Consider the following 10,607-nt stretch of genomic DNA (forward strand, 5'->3'; position numbering starts at 1 on the left):
AACGAACATTGCTACTATAGGTGCAAGGCCTGAAATTGTGCAGGAGGGGGCTAGTCTATTACATCGACCTCAGTGTTTCACTGGTACTTAATTTATCAACCCCCAAAAGGATGAAAGGCAAAGTCAACCTCGCTGGAACTTGAACTCAGAATATAAAGACAGACGAAATACCGCTAAGCATTTTGCCCAGCATGCTTATGATTCTGTCAGCTCACTGCCTATATTTTATTAATGTGCTGATGAAAGGCTCTCAGCTGGTCGTGTTAACTGGGTGTCCTGCTAGACTTACCATTTCGTCTATCAGTGATTTGCATGTTATTAAATTCAATATCAGCCAAGTAACCATCCCTCTTCCAGATAAAGCAATAGAGAACTTGTTGCATCATTTTGTATGATGTTCCACCAAAATATTGGGTGGTCTCTGAATGATTTGTATAGCGCCGAAGTCAACTCTAATCAAGCTTTTTATCAAAGGTGTTTCAGCTTGCATTGTTAATTTTGTTTCTAACTTGCTAAGCTGGAATAAGGGGACGTTTCCATAGCCCTTTGCTGCATCCCTGAGAAAACTTCTGTTTAAACTGTTGCAGAAAATACATAAAAACAGAAGATTCAAGAACACTGACCTTCTGGAGAGGAACTACTGAGTATTGTATTGTTGCTAGTGTGGGGAGGACAACAGGAATGAAGTGTGGTGGAGATAAGACAGCTGTTGTGTCTGAGCAGAGAAGGAGGAGACGGTATGAGACCAGACAACTCCAAGGGATAGAGGTCATTATAGTAGCATCAGAGGAGACGGCATTTCTATGGGGAAACATATTTTCCAATGCTTTTCTTATAATAGTCGGGTAAGGTGGTGAGCTGGCAGATTCATTAGTATACTGGACAGAATGCTTAACAGTGTTTTGTTTGTCTCTATGTTCTACCAAGATCAGGGTCAATGAAATAAATACCAATTGACCACTGGGATTGATGTAATCAATTAATCATCTCCCTTAAAAAATTTCAGGCCTTGTACCTATAGCAGAAAGGATTACTGTGATAATAGAGTATTGGTTCCTAACATATGTACTGAGGTTTCATAGCAGTAATAGTGGGGATGTGTGGACTAAATTCAGAATTTCATGACCTAACAATATCATCATCGTTTAATGTCTGCTTTCCATGCTGGCATGGGTTGGACAGTTTGAATGAGGACTGGCAAGCCAGATGGCTGCACCAGGCTCCAATCTGATCTGGCAGAGTTTCTACAGCTGGATGCCATTCCTAATGCCAACCACTCTGAGAGTGTAGTGGGTACTTTTACGTGCACTGGCATGAGGGCCAGTCAGACGGTACTGGTGACAGCCAAGCATAAATGGTGTTTTTTTATATGCCACCTGCACAGGAGCAAGTCCATTGGCACTGGCAACAACCTTGCTCGAATGTTTTTTCACGTGCCACCAGCACAAGTGCCAGTAAGGCAACGCTGGTAACATCGAATGATGCTTTTTATGTGCCACCAGCACAGGAGCCAGTCAGTAGCCCTGGCAAAGATCACACTCGGATGGTGCTTTTAACGTTCCACTGGTACGGGTGCCAGTCAGACAGTACTGTCATTAGCCACATCAGCGATTTTGATTGTGATTTCATTTGCCTCAATAGGTCTTCGCAAGCAACGCATAAGTAGGCTGGTTACACTGCTGGCATAGGCCACGGGTTATGGTTTCACTTGGCTTGCCAGGTCTTCTCAAGCACAGCATATCTCCAAAGGTCTTGGTCACTAGTCATTGCCTCGGTTAGGCCCAATGTTCGAAGGTCTTGCCTCACCACCTCATTCCAGGTCTTCCTGGGTCTACCTCTTCCACAGATTCCCTCAACTGCTAGGGTGTGGCACTTTTTCACACAGCTGTCCTCATCCATTCGCACCACATGTCCATACTGGCACAGTCGTCTCTCTTGCACACCACATTTGATGCTTCTTAGGTCCAACTTTGTGTTTGTATGTGTATATTGTATATATTGCATTTTAAACTCTCTCTCTGTATTTTATATATTGTATTTCAGCATGTGTGTACATATTGTATATTGTGTTTTTAAATTGTATATATTGTATGTCAGTCTTATTTTAAATTTTACTCAGTTTTATCTCTGTATAAAAGAGAATAGAGACGTTTGGGTAGGTTTGTTAAGGAGAGTGAGAGATGGCTAGAGACGGGGATAGAGGTGAATGTAATGAATGGCAAATGAGGATGGAGGGATGGTTGATGGTGACTATCATCTTTTGATGGGGTGACAGTGAAGGAAACAGGAGTGAGTCAGGGAGGAGGTGGTGGTACGTTTCAGTACAAGAAAGATGGGTTGAAGAGGAGTAATAACAACCATAGACATATGAGGGCTACAGAGATGATGTAGAGAGTGAGAAAAAGTAGAAGGGGAGACACAGTGGAGGTCAGAAGTACATAGGAGTGATGAACAAAGGTGGGGTGGGGTGGGGTGGATCTGTTGATGGCAGAGAGAAGAGTTGAGAATGATAGAAGTTATGAGAGTATATTAAGGGTGAGGTGTGGCAGTCATAAGATAAGCTCTGGAGAAAGGAGTGTTCAGTAGATTTTCGTGTGAGAAGGAATTGATAAAAGAAAGCACTAACGTGGGTGAAATATGTGCAGTTCTGCTGTTATAATTACAGCAGCTGAGTAACTAATGCCATAATTAGAGGAAGGGTAGATGTTAGGAAGATAAGATTTGGGAAGGCTTGACAAAGATAGAATGGGTGTAGAGGAATGACATGAACAACTTAGCATATAAGATCTTATTTTTGTTGAGACAGACGAGTATTCTTCAGCAAATTGTTAATCATCTCAGTCTTTGGTGAAGCTAAACATCCTGAGTTTGGTCAACGTTACTTCAATTTTTGTCTTCCTGGGTTTCCCTCTTCCAAGGGTTCTATCCATGTTTGGTGATCACAACTTCTTTATACTGCTGTTCTCATCCGTACATTTCACATGACCATACCAAACACAGTCTTCTCTTTTAAACATTGCAACTAACTTCTCTACGTCCAGTTTTTCTCTTAATACATTTGCGGTTTGTCATACATGCACATTGATGTTTCATATCTTTTAAGTCTTCTCATATCTTCTGCATTCAAAACCCCTGTCTCACTATTCTGAAACATTACTATTCATACGCAAGTAGTGTACAATCTGCCTTTCACAGAAAGAGACACCCTTTGTTACCAGTTGAAGTTAGAGCTCTCTGATCTTTTTCCAGACAGTTTTTATTCAAGCAACTATATTTTCAGAACATCCTCCTCCACTGTTAATCAAGGCACCTAGGTAACAAAAACTATCTGCTACTTCTAGGGAACCTCTTGGGCAAACATTTAATATAACATAATACACTTATATAATGTATTATGCTATATGCTTTGATTAAGAAGAGCATGAATCAACTAATCTCAGTCTGTTAGATTCAGTTGAGAATAGAAATTTCAATAGTTTATAATAATGTATCACAATTTTTTTGTCATGTACTTGTGATCAAAAGTATTATTGGTTATAGCATTCCAACCCATCAATCAATGGTTTCCTTTAGATCAAACAAATTTCTACATCAATGCTATATATTCCCACATACATTAAATCTATTAAGTGTAATATCTGTTATATGTTGTGTGTTGCAAAGTGTAATTATTAAGTAATATCTATTTTAACATGATATTGTATTTAGAAACCTAGCTTAGTGGCAATAGAACTTAAACACTATCACACTTAGTGGCAATAGAACTTAAACACTATCACACTTAGTTCTTTTAATTTTTCTTTTTATCCTTCAGTCAGAAAAGAAGGCACAACTCACGACCCTTTGCGGGACCTTTAAAACTAGATGGGTGGTAGTAGAAAGGAATGCATCCTCAAACTTGAAACCTTGCAGCAGAGTGATGTTAGATCAGGTGACAGATTAAGTCTATCACCAAAGTAAGTCATGACAGGATTTGAACCCAGAACATAAAGAGATGGAACAAGTACCACAAGGCATCTAGTCAGATATTCTTGCCTTTCATCCAATCTTCTTGTGACAGATGATGAAAGGTAATAGTGAGACACAGAAAGAGAATCAGGTGTCTTGCTGTAGGGGAGGTACAAGGTTACTCGGAGGGGGAGGGGAGGAGAGAGAGAGAGATCAAGAATGAAGACAAAAACAGGTGTGCTGCTGTAAAGGAGATACATGGTTACCCAGCCTGAGGGAAGAGCAGCAGAAGGAGAGAGAGAGAGAGAGAGAGGGAGACAACAGGAGTGCAAGACAGAACAGGAGAGTGATGGTGGCAAAATGCCAGGAATATGCATGAGGGATGGGGATCAGAATATAAATGGGGTGGTCGAGTAAAAGAAGAGAGAGAGATATGCTGGCAAGTGTCAGGACATACCCTTGAGGTATGGAGGTCATAATATGGGTGGTAGGGTATTGCCAAAGAAGCATGGGTAGAGAGTGAGGGAGGAAATGTAGTGAGTGGGGAAAATCTGGGTGTATATCTTGAGAGAAACAGAACACGAAGGAGGAGATGTGAGGAAGAGAAGAGATATAGTTTGGTTTGTTTGGGTAGGATGTGTGAAAAGTACATATTATGAAAAGTACAGTTTTAAAAATATATACAATATCAGTGGATGCTTTATCAATGTTACATATTAGCATACATGTATTTCATAAACTGAATTCCTGCTGAGGAAATTAATGCTTGAATATTCCACAGACACCTGCACACTTATTCTAATTCTCTGATTCAATCAATGTAATGAGTGGTGAAAACCTGGATATATATCTTGTGGAGAGCTACTGGATAGCAATTATACAGTGAACAGAACCATGAGGACAGGATTGGGGAGTGAGGGATAAATAGAGAGCATGAAGGAGGAGATGTGAGGAAGGGAAGAGATGTTTGGTTTGTTGGGATAGGATGTGTGAAAAGTTTTATTGTTACAAGTGGGCGGAACACACAGTCCTTCTAGAATTCAGTTTCATTGACATAGGTGGGTCTTCTCAAGAACTTCATATCACCAGATTGTCATTTCCCCAGTAAGGCCCAACATCCTGAGATTGGTCCTTACCACTTCATTCCATGTCTTCCTAAGTCTCCCTCTTCCACAGGTACCCTCCACTGTCAGTGATCGACACTTCTTTATACAGCTGTCTTCATTGATATGCATCACATGTTCAAGCCAATGCAGCCTTCTCTTTTGCATGCTGCATGTGATTCGTCTTATGCTCAACTTTTCTCTCAGCACATTTGCACTTTGCCGTACATGCACACTAATGTTGCACATCCAGCAGAGCACACAGCCTTCGTTTCTCTCTAGTCTTTGCATGCTTCTGGTATTCAGAGCCCATGTCTCACTACCCTACAAGAGGATGGTGAACAATTCTTGACTTTAAGGTATTGCAAATGGCATGGCTAGAGGTCCAACCTTGCATGTTCTTTTACAGAATTTAGAAAAACTGAAGGACTGCCGCAATAAGTGTGAGAGGGAGAATATGTTGAATAAAATCATAATTAACTGATCCTCCATTACCTAAAGCCAGGAATTTTTCAGCACCCCACCACCCATATATATATATATATATATATATATATATATATATATATTTAATTATATGTATTTATTCTATCCTAATAAATAATAATTCTGATAGAATAAATGGGTTAATAGAAACCAAGGTAGCAAAGATCACAAAATAACTGTGGTGTAATTCCTGTTGGTGAGGCAGAAACTCCTTGATATTTTGGGTATTTGAGTATATTTAAAAATTTATCGCTGATTCCTATGGATCGCATAAATTGTAATTCTTCGAAACATATGTCAGAATAAAGTATGCAGTTATAACATGCGTTTTCTCCATTCCTTAAATTTTTATATATATATATATATATATATATATATATATATATATCGTTTAACGTCCGCTTTCCATGCTGGCATGGGTTGGATGGTTTGACAGGACTGGCGAGCCAGATGGCTGCACCAGGTTCCAATCTGATCTGGCAGAATTTCTACAGCTGGATGCCCCTCCTAACACCAACCACTCCAAGAGTGTAGTGGGTCCTTTTACATGCTACTGGCACGAGGGCCAGTCAGGTGGTACTGGCAATGGCTATGCTCAAATGGTGTTTTTAATGTGCCACCTACACAGGAGCCAGTCCAGTGACACTGACAACAATCATGCTTGAATGTTGTTTTTCATGTGCCACCAGCACAGGTGCCAGTAAGGTGATGCTGGCAAAAATCACGATCGAATGGTGCTTTTTTTATGTGCCACTGGCACAGGGAGCAGTCAGCGGCCCTGGCAACGATCATGCACGAATGGTGCTTTTAATGTTCCACTGACATGGGTGCCAATCAGGTGGTACTGTCATCAGCCATGTCAGTGATTTTGATTTCACTTGTTCCAACAGGTCTTCACAAGCAAAGTTTATTGCCCAATGAATGAAGGGTACTCATAAGTGGACTGGTTATACACCACTGGCATAGGCTCCAGGTTATGGTCTCACTTGGCTTGTTGGGTCTTTTCAAACACTGCCTGAAGATCACACTGGCATGAAATGCAAGTAAAGAGACAAGCTCTCAGCTTCAGTTTTAATAAAAAAAACATACACCGGGGGTTCATTAAAGATTTCCCCTGATCCACTTCCCAAGGACTGGAATAAACAAAACTTGGCATGATTATTAGTCTTTCTCCACATAGCCACTACCAATGGTGACACACTTCTTCCATTGCTTTATGCAGTTATGAAGACCTCGTCTGTAGAAGCTGGTAAGTTGCATCTGGAACCAAGACTTTACCTCGGAAATAAGTTCATCATCATCTGAAAAGTGCTTCTCCTTCAAAAAAAGACTTCAAGGCTGGGAAGAGGTGGAAGCCAGATGGTGTGAGGTCAGGAGAGTAAGTGGAATGAAAAAGGATTTCATAGCTGCAGGAGAGTGCTTTCATCTGGGCAACATGGGCATTGAGAATTGGGTCATTGTCTTGGAGGAAAGGACTTCATTGGTCATCATGCTACGCCTCTCTGCTTTGATGGTGTCTTGTAATTTCTGTAGTAGGGAAGCATAATATGCCCCATTAATTGTGGTGCCCTTTGCAGAAAATTCCATCATTACTACTCAATGCTGGTCCCAAAGGACTGTGAGCATCATCTTGCCTGCTGAGGGTTGGACAGAAACCCTTTCTGGAGTTGGTGAGTTATCATGCTTCCATTGCTTTGACTAGACTTTAGACTTAGGATTATAGTGATGGACCCATGTTTCATCCTGTGTGATAAGTCTGCAAAAATCTCCTTCTCTTTTTCTTGGCACATTGCCAACAGAGCCTGAAAGCAATTGACTGAAAAAGTGTGAGCAGCTGGAGAATCCATCATGCAGACAACTTCCACATGTGCAAATGGTTGTCAATGATTTTTCCATGGACCTTACACACATCTTCACTTCTTGGGCTAGTTGCTGAATAGTTATGTGGTGTTACTCCAAAATGCTGGTTTCCACTTTATGGATGGTGTCGTCATCAATGGCAGAATATGGTCATCCAGGTATAGTAACAGTTTCCACTGATGTCCAACCACATTTGAACTGATGATGTTAGTGCTTGACTACATCCTATGATGGTGCATTGTTCCCATAAACCTTCATCGCATCAAAAGTCTCTTTTTGTGTATAACCTTTCAAGTATAAGAACCTAGTCACTGATCTGCATTCAACTGCCTCCATTTATAACACCTTAGTCTACTTCATCAGCCGTAAAAGACAAATAAATACTAGTGGAAAGCTGCAATTTACAATGTGACATGTAGAGATATGTATGATTATACATGTACAAGTTTCATTTCCTGCAATAACCAGAAGTGGGTCAGAAAAGGCATTTATTGAACACCTCTCATATCCTTTGGAATATGTGCTGAGCATTCCTTTCTCATTTGTCTGCCAATGGATAAAAAGCAGGATTTTAGTTCAGTGTACAAAAGAGATGTACAATCACCACCACCACCACCATCATCATTGTCATTTTTATCATCATCAGCAGCAGTAACAGCAGCATAATCATTTTACATCTGCTTTCCATGTTGGCATAGTTTGAAAAATATCATTGCTGTCAGAAGCAATCCTTATTTGAAGACTTTGTGTCTTTTAGTTGGTTCAAAGATGGAACCTCACCCATGTACTTATTTTTGCCATGGTTTCTATAACTCAAACAATTCCTTATTGCAACTACTTTGCATAGTGTCCTGTATAGGTGGGTTTATAGTGGCATCAAAGATTAGAGGATCCTCACCAATCTGTATGGTGTTCATTCATTAAAAACATATTTGTGTATGTGCTTGTGTGTGTGTGTGTGAGTGTGTGTGTATGCATATGTTAATGCCAGACAAATGAGAAAGGAATGCTCAGCACATATTCCAAAGGATATGAGAGGTGTTCAATAAATGCCTTTTCTGACCCACTTTTGGTTATTGCAGGAAATGGAACTTGTACATGTATAATCATACATGACTCTACATGTCCCATTGTAAATTGCAGCTTTCCACTAGTATTTATTTGTCTTTTACGGCTGATGAAGTAGACTAAGGTGTTATAAATGGAGGCAGTTGAATGCAGATCAGTGACTAGGTTTTTATACTTGAAAGGTTATACACAAAAAGAGACTTTCAATGCGATGAAAGTTTATGGGAACAATGCACCATCATAGGATGTAGTCAAGCACTAACATCATCAGTTCAAATGTGGTTGGACATCGTCATCATCATCATCGTCATCGTCATAATCATCATCATCATCATCATCACCATCAACATTTAACATCTGCTTTCCATGCTGGCATGGGTTGGATAGCTTTACAAGAACTGACAAGTCCAGAGACTGCACCAGGTTCCATAGTCTGTTTTGACTTGGTTTCTACAGCTGGATGCCTTTCCTATCACCAACCATTTTGCAAAGTGTACAGGGTGTTTCTTACATGGCACTATCACCAGTGCTTTTTATGTGGCACCAACACCCGCACCAATGCTTTTTACATGGCACTTTTGTTTTAGGATATCAATTCTGTTGCAGTGGGTGGGTCTTCTTGAGTACAGTATAACAGTACAACAGTGATAAATAAAGAAACTAGGTGTTAATAAATTCATTTGTCATGTTATGGAAAAATCTAACGTTTCAGACTAAGATCTTTTGCTGCTTGAGTTTTCTTTCTTTCACAGAAACTGATTTGATAAATTTTTCAACAGTTTTACAGACAAGCAGTCACTTGTTGAAATGTATATCAACTCATTGAATTAATGTGTAGTGATTGGGTATTCCACATGTTCTTGACACACCAAATGATAAACTGGACCTTTCAGTTACAATTACAATTCATCCACTAGGCTTCCACAGAGTTCTCATCTACTCATTATCACTCACAAATGTTGGGTTGACCTGAGGCTAGAGTAACGACATATTCCTAAGATACCTCGCAGTTAGATTGAACTCAGGAACTCATGATTGCAAAACAAACTTCTTAACTGCTCAGCTATACCTCCTACCTTGTCACTAGTTTTGTTACCTACAAATTCTCTTGGCTTTAATTTGTACATGGTTGTAACTGTTATATATAAGACATCCTGTTTTATGACTCATCAGTAATTGATTATCATGTAACAGCTGCTAGAACAAAATAATATTTCTGCAAAGTACATTTATTTTTGTATCAACCAAGTAAAACAAAAAGCAATGTGATATAACTACTTTGATGAAAGACATTAAAAGAAATAATATAATTTTTTTAAATTGACACATGATTAAAAATAGTATGGAAGAGTACAGTCAATTTACTTGACTCGCTACATTACTAGTGCTCATTTTAACAACCTCTAGAAGGTAAAATTGTTTCTGGTAGCATTTCAATTTAAAAGTATAAAAGGACAAAAGTAAACTGAATAAGGAATTTAATCTGCCTCTATGTTGTGTCTATCATTCTGTTCACCTCCCTCACAAAATACTAATGTAAGTTCACATCAAAAAGCAAGCTCAAACATTTTGAGGAGTGCAGTATTGAATACAAGCTTCTTACAAGTCAAATTCTATTAGTAATTTATATTAACCCCACTTTGTAGTGTAGCAGCCTTTGAGTAACAAGTAATGTTGTTCAGTATTTTCACTGATTTTTATGAGAGCACAGTATCTTGGCAGTCATTTGGCACTATGTTTTCTATCATTGATAGTGCTTTTTGCCTTGCTTTAACTGGACAATAAGACTCTGTAACCTTTGGCAAGTATCAGTACTAGAGGAATTAACTGAATTTTATTTTCTTAGTATAGAACTTCCATTTTAGCTAGTCTTCAATAAGAAAAATAAAATAAAAACACTCTTAAATAATAAAAGTTAAGTTGAATGAGAATTCGATTAACTGTATCTAATTCCCTACTAGTTCCTTGTACCATCAATACTATTATACATTCCATTTACATCAGAAATTTTATCCACTCTTGCCACATATCAACCCGAAGGGAATTTAATTCAAGAATGTATAACACTGTTTCTACAACATTGATTTACATATTTGACTTTACCAATACAAACATATGTACAAGTATTTTCTACAACACATT

Source organism: Octopus bimaculoides, chromosome 3 (genome assembly GCF_046866305.1).
Source record: "Octopus bimaculoides isolate indiv1 chromosome 3, ASM4686630v1, whole genome shotgun sequence".
In the NCBI taxonomy this organism is placed as follows: Eukaryota; Metazoa; Mollusca; class Cephalopoda; order Octopoda; family Octopodidae; genus Octopus; species Octopus bimaculoides.